This window comes from Balaenoptera physalus, assembly GCF_965194825.1.
Source record: "Balaenoptera physalus genome assembly, chromosome: 14".
Taxonomy (NCBI): Eukaryota; Metazoa; Chordata; class Mammalia; order Artiodactyla; family Balaenopteridae; genus Balaenoptera; species Balaenoptera physalus.
Genome location: NC_138893.1, coordinates 50,077,643 through 50,091,388, shown reverse-complemented (window position 1 = coordinate 50,091,388; position 13,746 = coordinate 50,077,643). Strand labels below are relative to the sequence as shown.

Here is a 13,746-nt window from a genome sequence, read left to right as displayed (position 1 = left end):
CTTTATAATAAGCCTTGATACATAGAAGTTAACTATTGATAGAGATCAAAATATGGAGTTTTAAAAATATTTTTTTTTTTTGTTTTTTTTTTTTTAATTAATTAATTTATTTATTTTTGGCTGTGTTGGGTCTTCGTTTCTGTGCGAGGGCTTTCTCTAGTTGCGGCAAGTGGGGGCCACTCTTCATCACGGTGCGCAGGCCTCTCACTATCGCGGCCTCTCTTGTTGCGGAGCACAAGCTCCAGATGCGCAGGCTCAGTAATTGTGGCTCACGGGCCTAGTTGCTCCGCGGCATGTGGGATCTTCCCAGACCAGGGCTCGAACTCGTGTCCCCTGCATTGGCAGGCAGACTCTCAACCACTGTGCCACCAGGGAAGCCCCAAAATATTTGTTTTTGAATATGTAAAACATGCAACCCAGTACAAAACTCAAAAAGTAAAAAAGGGTATATATCAGATAATCTCTTTACCCATCTTTGTAGCATTTATTTTCCCTCCCCAGAGGCCACCCCTTTTTCTTGTTTCTTGGAGATTAGTTTAAATTAGATTCTATAAGGAGTTTTCTAGGACTCACCTAGAAGACACCTACCATGTATTAAATACTAAAATTTGAAAACCCTTGGTAGGGAAGATGGCTTTTTTTTTTTTTTTTGGTTATTTTTTTGGTTTTGTTTTGTTTTGTTTTTTAAATGTTAAGAGGCAATGGTGTATAATGAAAGAGCACTCTCTTGAGCCAGATGGTTTAATAACCATTTGACCCTTAGACAAATGCTGGAGTTTCTTAGCCCTTGGTTCTGTTTCCTGTCTATACTTTCTTCCTATTTCTCATCTTGTAAAATAGGGGTAATGATAAACCACGCATCCTACCTCATGAAGTCATTGTAGGGAGTAAATCTAACAACATTGTTTTTCAGTTTTGATGTCCATATGATAATTTTTCATAAATGAGCTTTTTTTTTTTTAATTTGGCTGCGCCAGGTCTTAGTTGTGGCACGTGGGATGTTCGTTGCTGAGTGCAGGATCTTTGTTGCAACATGCAGGATCTTTTTCTTTTAGTTGCGGCATGTGAACTCTTGGTTGTGGCATGTGGGATCTAGTTCCCTGACCAGGGATTGAACCTGGGCCCCCTGCACTGGGAGCACAGAATCTTAGCCACTGGACCACCAGGGAAGTCCCTAAGTGAGTTTTTTTTTTTTTTTTTAATTAGAACAAATTTGAAAAGTAGAAAAAATAATTAAAAAACAATGAACGAATGAGGGGCCATAACTGCCAACCCCTTTGGATTATGGAACTCCCAGTCTTCCAGTGGAACAGTTGGTTTGTAGGTGACACATTTGACTGTCTAATATCAGATCAAATGATGGAACCATTTTTTGTGTATGGTGTTAAATAATGTTCTAGTTTCATTTTTTTACATGTAGCTGTCCAGTTTTCCCATCACCATTTACTGAAGGGACTGTCTTTTCTCCATTGTATATTCTTGCCTCCTTTGTCGTAGATTAATTGACCATAGGTGCATCGGTTTCTTTCTGGGCTTTCTGACCTGTTCCATTGATGTATATTTCTGTTTTTGTGCCAGTACCACACTGTTTTGATGACTATAGCTTTGTATATAGTCTGATTCCTCCAGCTCCGTTTTTCTTTCTCAAGATTGCTTTAGCTATTTGGGGTCTTTTGTGTCTCCATACAAATTAAAAATTTTTTTTGATCTAGTTTTGTGAAAAATGCCATTGGTAGTTTGATAGGGATTGCATTGAATCTATAGATTGCCTTGGGTGGTATAGTCATTTTCACAATATTGAGTCTTCCAATCCTAGCATATGGTATATCTTTCCATCTGTTTGTGTTGTCTTCGATTTCTTTCATCAGCATCTTACAGTTTTCGGAGTACAGGTCTTTTACCTCCTTAGGTAGGTTTATTCCTAGGTGTTTTATTCTTTTTGTTGCAGTGGTGAATGGAGTTGTTTCCTTAATTTCTCTTTCTGATCTTTAATTGTTAGTGTATAGAAATGCAAGAGATTTCTGTGCATTAATTTTGTATCTTGCAACTTTACCAAATTCATTGATTAGCTCTAGTAGTTTTCTGGTGGCATCTTTAGGATTCTCTATGTATAGTATCATGTCATCTGCAAACAGTGACAGTTTTACTTCTTCTTTTCCAATTTGGATTGCTTTTATTTCTTTTTCTTTTCTGATTGCTGTGGCTAGGACTTCCAAAACTATGTTGAATAAAAGTGGAGAGAGTGGGCATCCTTGTCTTGTTCCTGATCTTAGAGGAAATGCTTTCAGCATTTCACCACTGAGTATGATGTTAGCTGTAGGTTTGTCATATATGGTCTTTATTATGTTGAGGTAGGTTCCCTCTATGCCCACTTTCTGGAGAGTTTTTATCATAAATGGGTGTTGAATTTTGTCAAAAGCTCTTTCTGCATCTACTGAGATGATCGTATGGTTTTTATTCTTTAGTTTGTTGATGTGGTGTAGCACACTGATTGATTTGTGAATATTGAAAAGTCCTTGTATTCCTGGGATAAATCCCACATGATTGTGGTGTATGATCCTTTTAATGTATTGTTGGATTCGGATTGCTAGTATTTTGTTGAGGATTTTTGCGTCTGTGTTTATCAGTGATATTGGCCTGTAATTTTCTTTTTTTGTGGTATCTTTGTCTGGTTTTGGTATCAGAGTGATGGTGGCCTCATAGAATGAGTTTGGGAGTATTCCTTCCTCTGCACTTTTTTGGAATAGTTTCAGAAGGATAGGTGTTAACTCTTCTCTAAATGTTTGATAGAATTAGCCTGTGAAGCCATCTGGTCCTGGATGTACGTTTGTTGGGAGGTTTTTTTTTGTTTAAGAGCAAAACCATAATTTATTAGAAGAATGTGAAGTAGTTCAAAGAATGAGTACAAACATCAGGTAACTAGGAATAGAGCAAGTTCAGGATATAGGCATGGTTCACTACCTTGTCCAAATGCTTCCTTTGGAATTTTTATTTTTAATTTAACTTTATTTATTTTTTATACAGCAGGTTCGTATTAGTTATCTGTTTTATACATATTAGTGTATATATGTCAATCCCAATCTCCCAGTTCATCCCACCCCCCCCCCACCCACCACTTTCCCCCCTTGGTGTCCATACGTTTGTTCTCTACACCTGTGTCTCTATTTCTGCCCTGCACATCGGTTCATCTGTACCATTTTTCTAGGTTCCACATATATACATTAATACACAATATTTGTTTTTCTCTTTCTGACTTACTTCACTCTATATGACAGTCTCTAGATCCATCCACGTCTCTACAAATGACCCAATTTCATTCCTTTCTGTGGTTGAGTAATATTCCATTGTATATATGAACCACATCTTCTTTATCCATTCGTCTGTCGATGGGCATTTAGGTTGCTTCCATGACCTGGCTATTGTAAATAGTGCTGCAGTGAACACTGGGGTGCATGTGTCTTTTTAAATTACGGATTTCTCTGGGTATATGCCCAGTAGTGGGATTGCTGGGTCATATAGTAATTCTATTTTTAGTTTTTTAAGGAACCTCCATACTGTTCTCCATAGTAGCTGTATCAATTTACATTCCCACCAACAGCGCAGGAGGGTTCCCTTTTCTCCACACCCTCTCCAGTATTTGTTGTTTGTAGATTTTCTGATGATGCCCATTCTAACTGATGTGAGGTTGATACCTCATTGTAGTTTTGATTTGCATTTCTCTAATAATTAGTGATGTTGAGCATCCTGTCATGTGTTTGTTGGCAATCTGTATATCTTCTTTGGAGAAATGTCTCTTTAGGTCTTCTGCCCATTTTTGGATTGGGTTGTTCTTTTAATATTGAGCTGCATGAGCTGCTTATATATTTTGGAGATTAATCCTTTGTTAGTTGCTTTGTTTGCATGTATTTTCTTCCATTCTGAGAGTTGTCTTTTCGTCTTGTTTATGGCTTCCTTTGCTGTGCAAAAGCTTTTAAGTTTCATTAGGTCCCATTTGTTTATTTTTGTTTTTATTTCCATTACTCTAGGAGGTGGATCAAAAAAGATCTTGCTGTGATGTATGTCAAAGAGTGTTCTTCCTATGTTTTCCTCTAAGAGTTTTATAGTGTCCGGTCTTATATTTAGGTCTTTAATCCATTTTGAGTTTATTTTTGTGTATGGTGTTAGGGAGTGTTCTAAGTTCATTCTTTTACATGTAGCTGTCCAGTTTTCCCAGCACCACTTATTGAAGAGACTGTCTTTTCTCCATTGTATATCCTTGCCTCCTTTGTCATAGATTAGTTGACCAGAGATGCGTGGGTTTATCTCTGGGCTTTCTATCCTGTTCCACTGATCTGTGTTTCTGTTTTTGTGCCAGTACCATATTGACTTGATTACTGTAGCTTTGTAGTATAGTCTGAAGTCAGGGAGTCTGATTTTTCCAGCTCCGTTTTTTTCCCTCAAGACTGCTTTGGCTATTCGGGGTCTTTTGTGTCTCCATACAAATTTTAAGGTTTTTTGTTCCAGTTCTGTAAAAAATGCCACTGGTAATTTGATAGGGATTGCATTGAATCTGTAGATTGCTTTGGGTAGTATAGTCATTTTCACAATATTGATTCTTCCAATCCAAGAACATGGTATATCTCTCCATCTGTTTGTATCATCTTTGATTTCTTTTATGAGTGTCTTATAGTTTTCTGAGTACAGTTCTTTTACCTCCTTAGTTAGGTTTATTCCTAGGTATTCTATTCTTTTTGTTGCAGTGGTGAATGGGATTGTTTCCTTAATTTCTTTTTCTGATCTTTCGTTGTTAGTGTATAGGAATGCAAGAGATTTCTGTGCATTAATTTTGTATCTTGCAACTTTACCAAATTCATTGATTAGCTCTAGTAGTTTTCTAGTGGTGTCTTTAGGATTCTCTATGTATAGTATCATGTCATCTGCAAACAGTGACAGTTTTATTTCTTCTTTTCCAATTTGGATTCCTTTTATTTCTTGTTCTTCTCTGATTGTCGTGGCTAGGACTTCCAAAACTATGTTGAATAATAGTGGCAAGCGTGGACATCCTTATCTTGTTCCTGATCTTAGAAGAAATGCTTTCAGTTTTTCACCACTGAGAATGATGTTTGCTGTGGGTTTGTCATAAATGGCCTTTATTATGTTGAGGTAGGTTCCCTCTATGCCCACTTTCTGGAGAGTTTTTATCATAAATGGGTGTTGAATTTTGTCAAAAGCTTTTTTTGCATCTATTGAGATGATCATATGGTTCTTCTTCTTTAATTTGTTCATATGGTGTATCACATTGATTGATTTGCATATATTAAAGACTCCTTGCATCCCTGGGATAAATCCCACTTGATCATGGTGTATGATCCTTTTAATGTGTTGTTGGATTCTGTTTGCTAGTATTTTGTTGAGGATTTTTGCATCTGTATTCATCAGTGATACTGGCCTGTAATTTTCTTTTTTTGTAATATTTTTGTCTGGTTTTGGTATCAGGGTGATGGTGGCCTCATAGAATGAGATTGGGAGTATTTCTTCCTCTGCAGTTTTTTGGGAGAGTTTCAGAAGGATGGGTGGTAGCTCTTCTCTAAATGTTTGATAGAATTCACCTGTGAAGCTGTCTGGTCCTGGACTTTCATCTGTTGGAAGAGTTTTAATCATAGTTTCAATTTCAGTACTTATGATTGGTCTGTTCATATTTTCTGTTTCGTCCTGGTTCAGTCTTGGGAGTCATCCTTAAACACCACCACAAAAATAAACTCAAAATGGATTAAAGACCTATATGTAAGACCGAGTACTATAAAACTCTTAGAGGAAAACATAGGCAGAACACTCTTTGACATAAATTGCAGCAATATCTTTTTCAATTCATCTCCCAGAGTAATGGAAATAAAAACAAAAATAAACAAATGGGAGCTAATTAAACTCAAAAGCTTTTGCACAGCAAAGGGAACCATAAACAGAATGAAAAGACAACCCACAGAATGGGAGATAATAGTCTCAAACGATGCGACTGACAAGGGATTAGTCTCCAAAATTTACAAACAGCTCATGCGGCTCAATGTCCAAAAAACAAACAACCCAATAAAAAAAAGGGCAGAAGCCCTAAATAGACATTTCTCCAAAGAAGATATACAGATGGTCAGTAGACACATGAAAAAGATGCTTGACATTGCTAATTATTAGAAAAATGCAAATTAAAACTACAATGAAATATCACCTCACACCAGTCAGAATGGCCATCATCAAAAAATCTATTATATAAACAATAAATGATGGAGAGGGTGTGGAGAAAAGGAAACCCTCCTACACTGTTGGTGGGAATGTAAATTGGTACAGCCACTATGGAGAACAATATGGAGGTTCCTTAAAAAACTAAAAATAGAGTTACCATATGATCCAGCAGTCCCACTTCTGGGCATATATCTGGAGAAAAACATGGTCCAAAAGGATACATGCACCCCAGTGTTCATTGTAGTACTGTTTACAAACATGGAAGCAACCTAAATGTTGGTTGACAGATGACTGGATAAAGAAGATGTGGTACATATGTACAATGGAATATTACTTAGCTATTGAAAAGAATGAAATAATGCCATTTGCAGCAACATGGATAGACCTGGAGATTATCATACTAAGTGAAGTAAGTCAGACAGAGAAAGACAAGTATCATATGGTAACACTTATATGCAGAATCTAAAAAAAAGATGACACAGATGAACTTATTTTTTTTTTAAAAATGAGGGAACAAGTGTCAGTCTATATTATAAAAATCAGAAAGCATTAATTTCTTTTTAAAATCAAATTAATTTTAGTAGAAGTTTAATTTTTTTTCCCCTGTACCCCAAAGGATCATCCTGCCTACCTCCTGGCATGTGCACATTGGAAACCAACTGGTCTAACACATAGGAGGAAGATGCCTTATGGTAGAATTGAGTTCTTTGCCTTTTTTCACATTCTCTTCAAATTTCATACATCATTGAAAGGCATTTGAATGAGAAAACTAATCTTTAAAACAAGCATAGCCAGTATAATGCAGACTTCTTATACTGTATATCATGCCCTTCTAAAGCTAAGTATATGCCTTGGAATCTATACCTAGATCTTCCTTTATTCCAATGTTATAGTAAATAAAGACTTTACAGAATATGGACATTAGCTGGACAAAAGGAGATGTTTCCATTTCAATTCTCTTTGGAAGATTAATATTCTTGTAGGGCTAGGGGTGGAGATTGATGACTAAAGGTACATTATAATTTCTTATTAAAGAAGATGACTCTTTGATAACTTTTTTTTTTTTTTTAATTTATTTTTGGCTGTGTTGGGTCTTTGTTGCTGCACGTGGGCTTTCCTCTGGTTGCGGCGAGCAGGGGCTACTCTTCGTTGCGGTGCGCGGGCTTCTCATGCGGTGGCTTCTCTTGTTGCGGAGCACGGGCTCTAGGCGCGCAGGCTTCAGTAGTTGTGGCACGTGGGCTCAGTAGTTGTGGTGCACGGGCTTCGTTGCTCTGCGGCATGTGGGATCTTCCCGACCCAGGGCTCGAACCCGTGTCCCCTGCCTTGGCAGGCGGATTCTTAACCACTGCGCCACCAGGGAAGCCCTGATAACTTATTTTTTTAAGTTTTGGAAATTGGACCTTTCCAGATCTAATTGCCAATGACTGATATAATTAAGCTTTATAAATCACTACATTGTACCTTGGAATGTAGAAGTACATTTAGATCTCTTGTGTATATATAGAATTCTTATCTCTTAAGATCACAGGAAAAGTACCATTTTGAAGTATTCAGTTCGCCTGGCTTGTGGACTTCACTTTGCTTATATTGGGGACACTAGTTTATTCATGAGATAAGGATTTTTGTCCTTTTAAATACTCAATTATATATCCGAACGAACTCTTTGGCCAGCCCAGTAGTATCAAAAGTAAAGCTAAAAGCAGATTCTTCCCCCACTCTCCTCCTCTCTACAAAACACACAGAGATCACAGACTCACTAGTTATGAGTAGAGCATAACTACTTATCTTAGGAACAGACAAGAGAAATAAGGAAGGCCCTAACCTGGAGAGAGTAAGGGTTAAAATTCTTACCACTTTGGACAGGATATAGCACACTCTTGAGAAGAGTTGGTAGGGATTTGTCCCAGTAGCCTGCAAGTCCCTATAGAGTGCGTGGCTAGACATGTCAGGTTAGGGGAGGAATAGCAATTCCACCAGTGAGTTCCAGCAGGTGTGATAGCAATAGCATAGATCTGAATGCATGTCGGTTCGCAGCAGACTGCCCTGGTGATGAGGCCAGAGCCTGTCTTTTGAGAGGTATTCTGGATGAGTCATGGCTGTTACCAAGAATGCTAAGCCACACATGCACAGATAATTCACCAATCCTATCAGAGTGCATCACAAAAATCCAGTCTTGAGACTCCAATTCCAACAGCATTAGCACCTCAATTCACATTATTGCACTATAATAAAATTACATCATCTTGCTTATAGCCTAGGACCTACTGGCTTCAGCTAATTTAGAAGTCATTGCAAGGTAACAGTTACTTGGGAGTTTAAGCCTTAGAAAGGAGGATTTTCTTGAGGTTCCTACCAGTACTATGGAAAGAAGAAAACAGGGTTAGCGAGAGATGGGCTTTTGTGTACGATTTTAGCCCAGTTTGTTGGTTTCATTTTCATGTGAGAGTCTATCCAGGTTGCCCAGGATTGGAATCCATTTGGTCCTAGTTTCTCTCCTTTTTTGTCAGTACCCTCTGTGCTGCCATCCCCCCTCTCTCAACCACTCCTTTAAGTAGTGTAACTACCCATTTGCTCTAGCTGCCTTTTTTTTTTTTTTTTTTTCTTTTTTTAATTATCATTGTTTTGGAGTTCCTCATTTTCTTGTACGGAAAAGATTCTGAAGAAAAGATCTTGGACTTCCCTGGTGGTGCAGTGGTTAAGAATCCGCTGCCAGGGTTCAGCCTTGGTCCGGGAAGATCCCACATGCTGTGGAGCAACTAAGCCCGTACGCCACAACTACTGAGCCTGCACTCTAGAGCCTGCAAGCCACAACTACGGAGCCCCCATGCCGCAACTACTGAGCCCCCATGCCGCAACTACTGGAGCCCGCACGCCTAGAGCCCGTGCCCTGCAACAAGAGAAGCCACCCTGGTGAGAAGCCCTCGCACCGCAATGAAAAGTAGCCCCTGCTTGCCGTAACTAGAGAAAGCCCACACGTAGCAATGAAGATCCAACTCAGCCAAAACTAACTAAATAAATAAATTAGAAAAACAAAAACAAAAACAGATCTTGATCCTGTCATTATTTTTGCTCTTTACATTTGCCGACCCTCTCCTCTTTAGTCTTTAAAAAAAAATGGCTAAAAACCAAATTGTTAAATTGTTATTTCAGAGGTTGGAAGACTAGTGGATTTTTTCTTTAAAAAATGAACTTAAGAAAATGATCCTGCTATGATCCTCAGGTTTGGTTAAATAAATCATCTTTTTCAGTTCACTGCAAACTACAAAATTTATTAAATTATCTCAGCTGTGATTAAAATTAAAATGTCTTGTTACATTAATATGTGAAAATTAGTTCAATCCTATAAAAATACTACATATTGTAAATAATCTTTTAGATGCCTTAGGGAACTAAGGGGGAACTTAGTAACATTAGTAACATTTGCATATTTTTTCCTCAAATAGTAATATTTCCATGTTTTGTTTGTAAGCAATAAATATATATACATATTCATGGATATTTATACTATGGGAGAATTTTTTTTTTTGGCTGTGCTGCACAGCTTGCAGGATTTTAGGTCCCCAACCAGGGATCAAACCCGTGCCCCTTGCAGTGGAAGCGTGGAGTCCTAACCACTGGACCGCCAGAGAATTCCCACTATGGGAGAAATTTTAATGTATCTTTGTCAGCTGATCAAAGGGCTTAAAAGATCTGAATTTAGTGATTTAAGCTATTAAATTAAAATAAGCTTTTGCATATATGGAGTCCTGTTATAGCAAATACTGGTACAACAAAGGGTTGTTAACAATTGATAGTTTTTTTTGTTTTGTTTTTGTTTCTTCCCTCTCTTTGTTTGCCAAGTGCTATTTAAATTTATTTATTTATTTTTATTTATGGCTGTGTTGGGTCTTCCTTTCTGTGCGAGGGCTTTCTCTAGTTGTGGCAAGCGGGGGCCACTCTTCATCGCGGTGCGCGGGCCTCTCACTATCACGGCCTCTCTTGTTGCGGAGCACAGGCTCCAGACGCGCAGGCTCAGTAATTGTGGCTCACGGGCCCAGTTGCTCCGTGGCATGTGGGATCTTCCCAGACCAGGGCTCGAACCCATGTCCCCTGCATTGGCAGGCGGATTCTCAACCACTGCACCACCAGGGAAGCCCCGATAGTTGTTTTTTTTAAAAAAAAAAAAACACTTTTATGTTCTGACATGATGGTCCTAGTAATGGATATGGTGATCTAGTAGCCAAAATATTCAAAAAGTTTTGTGTCGCCGATTTAGAACAATAAATGCTTTTCTTTGATCTTTTCTATAAATAGGAGTTTTTATAAATACTCAATTTATACTATAAAAGAATTTGAACTGTATGAACTTCTTCAGGATTCTACTACCATGGAAAGCCTTGAATTGAAGGTAAAGATTTTAAAATGGAGGTTACGTAGTATAAAGCCCACTACTTAGAGCTCTGGTATTCCTAACAAATGATGTTGGATTACCACAGCAAAGTATGCAGTATAGAACTGTATTCATTCTTGATTGTCCTGCTTGGGACAGGTATTAATGTACAGTTTGCCACAGCTCATAATCATGATGATATTGCTATCTTTTGCTTGGGGAAGTCTGTATAAAACTAAGTCACTGCTATTGGTAGATAGTCTTTAGGTTTCAGGTTTCAGGGTTTTTTTAATTTTTTTTTTTTTTTTATGATGAAAGTTCCTATCAAATTAACTCTTCCCTCAAAAGATTTTAAAATGGATTTTTTATTACTTAAATAAAATTCTTATGTAAATTTTGTTACTTTCTTCATGGGGAAGTCCAGTGTCCTTAAGAATACAATCCTAAGAGAAAGTTGTTACATATTGGAGAAAGGCAGGATGATTGTGTTGTTATGGCAACTCAAATGGAGAAAATGAAAACAGCACAGATAAGCTGCATCCTGTTGTCATAGCAACCATAGTTGTGAAAATGATTAAAGCTGGTCTAGAAAGGATGTACTGCAACCTTAGTCAATCAGAAGTATATAATGTAAGAAAGGACAGGGAGAATTGGTTTTAAACAGAAGTTAAATCCCTCTGGTGCCACAAGTTGCTAGTATCATTGCATATAGACAGATCTCTGTCCTTTCTAATTATATTTCAACTCAGTTTTATTGCCTCAGATCATAATAATGGTAGGAAGGAAAGATAAATACAATAACTATATGAAAAGCTTGTGAATAAAGCTTTTTTGGTAGCACATTTAGAAAGAAATTGAAGTCACAAAATTTTAACTGAAAGTGGCTTTAAAAGAACAGTAAAATGTTTTCATTTTCTCCTCTTTCCCTTCTCTTTTCCCTCATTTCTTACCCAATGCTTTATTTTCATTCTTTTCTATAATCTCTTTTCTGTATCATTTTAGTCTTAAGTGTTGAACTGCAACATAAACGCCTAATGTCATGGCAATTTGTAAAGCATCAAATGAAGCATTGTGACTGCAGATGAACAGATGGGTTTGATGATAAACAATAAGCATCTTGTAGGTGAAATTTGTTTTAGCTGTATGCTTCAAACTTTCTCTATAATCAAAGCTTCTTAATTATTTTAAATGCCATTATTTCTTTCCCAACTTCTGCTTGCCCACCATAGCAAAATATTTCTTCCCAGTGGAGTGGAGACATGGTAGGAATGAAAGCTGTGCTCTTTGTTCAGCATCTGGCTGTTTGCACAGGTTTTTGTGGTAATGGAATCGGAATCTCTGTGTTAGAGTATTGATCTGCTGCTTGGTAGGTACTGTGTAAAAGAAGTATCTCAGTAACAATGTGTTAAAGTGGTTTAAGAGCAGCTTCTATTACAAATGGGGTGGAGGAAGATGGAGTTCTGCAAGACTGGACACATGCTATAAATATCCATAAAACTGAGGGGTTGATCTAAATACTGTGGTGTCGAAATCCCCATATTTCTTCCACATTTAATTGCAAATAATTGAACACTACCTGAGCATGAGTACATGAATGCCATTGCCCTTTTGCCCTTTAGTAGAGGTTTTTATATTTAATGTTCTTGTGTTGTAGTTGGAAACTGTGGTGTGAATGTAAGTCATTTATGAGAGATAGTATCGACTGACCACAAAAACAGTGTTTTAAAGTAATCCATTGAATATTTTCAGTCAAAATCCAAATATTAATGTTGACTTGCTTAAATATAAGTTAATTTTCATAAATAGGCTCTTTAAACAATGCTTGATTTTGCCTGACTAGAATCTGTCCTTTCATATAGGCATAGGGAAGAAACATCTTTTTAAAAAAGAGGAGAAGATGGGGAAAGAGAAGAGAGAACTAGAGTTTTTTTTTTTTTCAAAACAAACTAGAGTTTGTTTTGAAAGATTTGTAAAATACTCATCCCTTTTATGCTGTTATTTAGTAGTAGTAGGTCATATGTGACTCACGTGACTTAGATCAGACAGCTTAGGCTAGTAAATGGTTCAGATACCCAGCAAACACTTCAAAGATTCCTTCAACAAGTTAGCTAACATTATGTAAAGGAGTTAGAAAATGAAAGCCTACCATATGTGCCTGTATACTGTTATGCCTAGATATTGTAGTGCACTGGGATATAACAATGCATGAATTTGAATCTCCCTTTCTCTTAACTTATCTTGGAACAGAAATTTTTGAGGCTTGTTTGTAAATCTGTAAAAACGTTTTACATTAGAATCTGATGTGCTGATTTTAAGATTGGTGTCTAAAAGTGGACAGTGTCATCATCACATCAAATGTCAATGTGCATTTGAGATTTACTAGTTTGCATCTTGGCTTGTGCTAAGTTTAGATTTTAAGATCAGGTAGTTAATTTTCTTGGAAGAAAAAAAAGTTAGCTATACTCATCACTCCCCAGTTCACAATTTCTTGTCACATTTCACTTGCTCCAGAAATATTCATTTTGGAACCTTCTTGTGAATATGTAACTCTTAATACTGATGTCCTGAGAGAAAGGGGAAGAATTTCTTATCTAACCTAAATAATAAAACCACGCCATCACAGAAAATGTCCTCACAAACGCATCAAGCAGTCAGATAGCCAGTAAACCTATTCTCCTGCTAAATTCCATAAACTGAATGGGGAGGGTAGATAATGTTCATTTTTGTTTCTTACTAGGGAACATGACACCTGATCTTTGAAATGGTTATTTATTTCATATATTGTAGCTGCCAATCAGCCAGCCATTTGCAAATAGTGAAATAAACACAGTGCTGGAAAGGAGTTTCTTCTCTATGGGTCTGTGGTGCCCAGGAAGTCAGATGTAATGTGGTTCCGTTTATTTATGTAGGCGTTTATTCTCTTTCTAATGAGCAAGTAGTTTTCTTTTCTCTATTCCTACACAAAAGTTAAATCAAGGAGTACCCAAGGAAGGCTGGGATACTTGGTTTGTAGTAGTTGAAATACCGTTTGATATCAGGGGATCTTTTCATAAAGAGAGTTTCCCTCTCAGTTAAGAAGAAAGCTCCAGAGAGCGCTCCCTTTTGATCTCATTGTTAGAGCAAACACATCTGTAGAGAGGGGGATGTTCCAGAAGTCCAGTGTG

The 13,746-nt window shown here is 37.3% G+C and overlaps 1 protein-coding gene across 12 annotated transcripts in view; it reads left to right on the top strand.

The window, feature by feature from the left end:
* BTRC (beta-transducin repeat containing E3 ubiquitin protein ligase) overlaps positions 1-13,746 on the top strand; it is a 182,516-nt gene that overhangs the window by 29,041 nt on the left and 139,729 nt on the right. The window lies entirely within an intron of this gene.